This window comes from Anopheles ziemanni (genome assembly GCF_943734765.1).
Source record: "Anopheles ziemanni chromosome X unlocalized genomic scaffold, idAnoZiCoDA_A2_x.2 X_unloc_6, whole genome shotgun sequence".
Classification (NCBI taxonomy): Eukaryota; Metazoa; Arthropoda; class Insecta; order Diptera; family Culicidae; genus Anopheles; species Anopheles ziemanni.
In genome coordinates, this window is record NW_026689829.1 from 589,248 (window position 1) to 595,000 (window position 5,753).

The window sequence follows — 5,753 nt, forward strand, 5'->3', positions numbered from 1 at the left end:
AAGATAGGAGATGAAGAAGATCATGATTCATCTCCATGCAGCATCCCATTCATCTCGCAGCATCCTAACATATGAATTTCTATGGATTTATGAAAAATCGACTAAGTCCGAGATGCCTTTAAGTAGGGATGCTGTATCGAGATGGGAGATGGAGAAGATCAAGATTCATCTCCATGCAGCATCCCATTCATCTCCCAGCATCCTTACATATGAATTTCTATGAATTTATGAAAAATCGACTAAGTCCGAGATGCCTTTAAGTAGGGATGCTGTATTGAGATGGGAGATGGAGTAGATCAAGATTCATCTCCATGCAGCATCCCATTCATCTCGCAGCATCCTAACATATGAATTTCTATGAATTTATGAAAAATCGACTAAGTCCGAGATGCCTTTAAGTAGGGATGCTGTATTAAGATGGGAGATGAAGAAGATCAAGATTCATCTCCATGCAGCATCCCATTCATCTCCCAGCATCCTTACATATGAATTTCTTAGAATTTATGAAAAATCGACTAAGTCCGAGATGCCTTTAAGTAGGGATGCTGTATTAAGATGGGAGATTAAAAAGATCAAGATTCATCTCCATGCAGCATCCCATTCATCTCGCAGCATCCTAACATATGTTTTTCTTAGAATTTATGAAAAATCGACTAAGTCCGAGATGCCTTTAAGAAGGGATGCTGTATTGAGATGGGAGATGTAGAAGATCAAGATTCATCTCCATGCAGCATCCTATTCATCTCGCAGCATCCTAACATATGTTTTTCTTAGAATTTATTAAAAATCGACTATGTCCGAGATGCCTTTAAGTAGGGATGCTGTATTAAGATGGGAGATGAAGAAGATCAAGATTCATCTCAATGCAGCATCCCATTCATCTCGCAGCATCCTAACATATGTATTTCTATGAATTTATGAAAAATCGACTAAGTCCGAGATGCCTTTAAGAAGGGATGCTGTATTGAGATGGGAGATGGAGAAGATCAAGATTTATCTCCATGCAGCATCCTATTCATCTCGCAGCATCCTAACATATGTATTTCTATGAATTTATGAAAAATCGACTAAGTCCGAGATGCCTTTAAGAAGGGATGCTGTATTGAGATGGGAGATGTAGAAGATCAAGATTTATCTCCATGCAGCATCCTATTCATCTCGCAGCATCCTTACATATGAATTTCTTAGAATTTATGAAAAATCGACTAAGTCCGAGATGCCTTTAATTAGGGATGCTGTATTAAGATGGGAGATGAAGAAGATCAAGATTCATCTCCATGCAGCATCCAATTCATCTCGCAGCATCCTAACATATGTTTTTCTTAGAATTTATGAAAAATCGACTAAGTCTGAGATGCCTTTAAGTAGGGATGCTGTATTGAGATGGCAGATGAAGAAGATCAAGATTCATCTCCATGCAGCATCCCATTCATCTCCCAGCATCCTAACATATGAATTTCTTAGAATTTATGAAAAATCGACTAAGTCCGAGATGGCTTTAAGTAGGGATGCTGTATTAAGATGGGAGATGTAGGAGATCAAGATTCATCTCTATGCAGCATCCCATTCATCTCCCAGCATCCTAACATATGAATTTCTTAGAATTTATGAAAAATCGACTAAGTCCGAGATGCCTTCAAGTAGGGATGCTGTATTAAGATGGGAGATGCAGACGATCAAGATTCATCTCCATGCAGCATCCCATTCATCTCGCAGCATCCTAACATATGTTTTTCTTAGAATTTATGAAAAATCGACTAAGTCTGAGATGCCTTTAAGTAGGGATGCTGTATTAGGATGGGAGATGTAGGAGATCCAGATTCATCTCCATGCAGCATCCCATTCATCTCGCAGCATCCTTACATATGAATTTCTTAGAATTTATGAAAAATCGACTAAGTCCGAGATGCCTTTAAGTAGGGATGCTGTATTGAGATGGGAGATGTAGGAGATAAAGATTCATCTCCATGCAGCATCCCATTCATCTCCCAGCATCCTAACATATGAATTTCTATGGATTTATGAAAAATCGACTAAGTCCGAGATGCCTTTAAGTAGGGATGCTGTATCGAGATGGGAGATGGAGAAGATCAAGATTCATCTCCATGCAGCATCCCATTCATCTCCCAGCATCCTTACATATGAATTTCTATGAATTTATGAAAAATCGACTAAGTCCGAGATGCCTTTAAGTAGGGATGCTGTATTGAGATGGGAGATGAAGAAGATCAAGATTCATCTCCATGCAGCATTCCATTCATCTCGAAGCATCCTAACATATGTTTTTCTTAGAATTTATGAAAAATCGACTAAGTCCGAGATTCCTTTAAGTAGGGATGCTTTATTAAGATGGGAGATGAAGAAGATCAAGATTCATCTCCATGCAGCATCCCATTCATCTCGCAGCATCCTAACATATGAATTTCTTAGAATTTATGAAAAATCGACTAAGTCCGAGTCGCCTTTAAGTAGGGATGCTGTATGGAGATGGGAGATGTAGAAGATCAAGATTCATCTCCATGTAGCATCCCATTCTCCTCGCAGCATCCTAACATATGAATTTCTTAGAATTTATGAAAAATCGACTAAGTCCGAGATGGCTTTAAGTAGGGATGCTGTATTGAGATGAGAGATGTAGGAGATCAAGATTCATCTCCATGCAGCATCTCATTCATCTCCCAGCATCCTAACATATGAATTTCTATGAATTTATGAAAAATCGACTAAGTCCGAGATGCCTTTAAGTAGGGATGCTGTATTGAGATGGGAGATGGAGTAGATCAAGATTCATCTCCATGCAGCATCCCATTCATCTCGCAGCATCCTAACATATGAATTTCTATAAATTTATGAAAAATCGACTAAGTCCGAGATGCCTTTAAGTAGGGATGCTGTATTAAGATGGGAGATGAAGAAGATCAAGATTCATCTCCATGCAGCATCCCATTCATCTCCCAGCATCCTAACATATGTATTTCTATGAATTTATGAAAAATCGACTAAGTCCGAGATGCCTTTAAGTAGGGATGCTGTATTGAGATGGGAGATGAAGAAGATCAAGATTCATCTCCATGCAGCATTCCATTCATCTCGAAGCATCCTAACATATGTTTTTCTTAGAATTTATGAAAAATCGACTAAGTCCGAGATTCCTTTAAGTAGGGATGCTTTATTAAGATGGGAGATGAAGAAGATCAAGATTCATCTCCATGCAGCATCCCATTCATCTCGCAGCATCCTAACATATGAATTTCTTAGAATTTATGAAAAATCGACTAAGTCCGAGATGCCTTTAAGTAGGGATGCTGTATTAAGATGGGAGATTAAAAAGATCAAGATTCATCTCCATGCAGCATCCCATTCATCTCGCAGCATCCTAACATATGTTTTTCTTAGAATTTATGAAAAATCGACTAAGTCCGAGATGCCTTTAAGAAGGGATGCTGTATTGAGATGGGAGATGTAGAAGATCAAGATTCATCTCCATGCAGCATCCTATTCATCTCGCAGCATCCTAACATATGTTTTTCTTAGAATTTATGAAAAATCGACTAAGTCCGAGATGCCTTTAAGTAGGGATGCTGTATTAAGATGGGAGATGAAGAAGATCAAGATTCATCTCAATGCAGCATCCCATTCATCTCGCAGCATCCTAACATATGTATTTCTATGAATTTATGAAAAATCGACTAAGTCCGAGATGCCTTTAAGAAGGGATGCTGTATTGAGATGGGAGATGGAGAAGATCAAGATTTATCTCCATGCAGCCTCCTATTCATCTCGCAGCATCCTAACATATGTTTTTCTTAGAATTTATGAAAAATCGACTAAGTCTGAGATGCCTTTAAGTAGGGATGCTGTATTGAGATGGCAGATGAAGAAGATCAAGATTCATCTCCATGCAGCATCTAATTCATCTCCTAGCATCCTAACATATGAATTTCTTAGAATTTATGAAAAATCGACTAGGTCCGAGATGCCTTTAAGTAGGGATGCTGTATTAAGATGGGAGATGAAGAAGATCAAGATTCATCTCCATGCAGCATCCCATTCATCTCGCAGCATCCTTACATATGAATTTCTTAGAATTTATGAAAAATCGACTAAGTCCGAGATGCCTTTAAGTAGGGATGCTGTATTGAGATGGGAGATGTAGGAGATAAAGATTCATCTCCATGCAGCATCCCATTCATCTCCCAGCATCCTAACATATGAATTTCTATGGATTTATGAAAAATCGACTAAGTCCGAGATGCCTTTAAGTAGGGATGCTGTACTGAGATGGGAGATGAAGAAGATCAAGATTCATCTCCATGCAGCATCCCATTCATCTCGCAGCATCCTTACATATGTTTTTCTAAGAATTTATGAAAAATCGACTAAGTCCGAGATGCCTTTAAGTAGGGATGCTGTACTGAGATGGGAGATGAAGAAGATCAAGATTCATCTCAATGCAGCATCCCATTCATCTCGCAGCATCCTAACATATGTATTTCTATGAATTTATGAAAAATCGACTAAGTCCGAGATGCCTTTAAGAAGGGATGCTGTATTGAGATGGGAGATGGAGAAGATCAAGATTTATCTCCATGCAGCATCCTATTCATCTCGCAGCATCCTAACATATGTTTTTCTTAGAATTTATGAAAAATCGACTAAGTCTGAGATGCCTTTAAGTAGGGATGCTGTATTGAGATGGCAGATGAAGAAGATCAAGATTCATCTCCATGCAGCATCTAATTCATCTCCTAGCATCCTAACATATGAATTTCTTAGAATTTATGAAAAATCGACTAGGTCCGAGATGCCTTTAAGTAGGGATGCTGTATTGAGATGGGAGATGTAGGAGATAAAGATTCATCTCCATGCAGCATCCCATTCATCTCCCAGCATCCTAACATATGAATTTCTATGGATTTATGAAAAATCGACTAAGTCCGAGATGCCTTTAAGTAGGGATGCTGTATCGAGATGGGAGATGGAGAAGATCAAGATTCATCTCCATGCAGCATCCCATTCATCTCCTAAGCATCCGCCCCTTCATGTGGTAACGTATGCCAATCGCTCACAAGTCATGGGATAAGGGTACTTGTGTTCTTCCATCTTCTAAGTCCCGCACGGGGACATCGTGATCGCCCCAAGTCCGGAATAGCGCCAAGTCAAGCCCCACGCTGGCCGTGCAGGACCTGTTAGCGGGGGCCCCACTGACAGCACTAATCCGGACTAAGAAATTATATCTTTCTAATCGAACACCACACACGCAACACCACCATACCACCATCTCCTTGCAAGTACCTAAGTACCCGCACCTCCATGGTGAAGGCAATGTCACTCCATCACCAACCTCTTTGCACTGCAAGCACTTGCGTACCCACAACACTCCGAGGAAGGCAACGGCGCGCGATGCTCGACTCCACACACCACACCACACCACACCACCGATGGCCAGCCAGCCAGCCAGCCCAGCTAAGGACTAACCAACCAACCAACCACCAATGGCCTAGGCCAGCCGGATCCCACCTTCAAGTCCAAGCACAGCCAAGTGCAAGTACCGCCAAGTGTTCACCAACCAACCATCACACCAGGTCAGCCGGCCGGTACCCACCTTCAAGTGCCTTTACCCTCGGGTGCAAGCTCAATCAAGTGTTAACCAACCAACCCGGCCAAGGCAGCCAACAGGCCGGCACCCTACAGCACCGACCCGCCATCACCACCTCAACCGTTGACCATGCAAGTGGTCTCGGACAACAGGC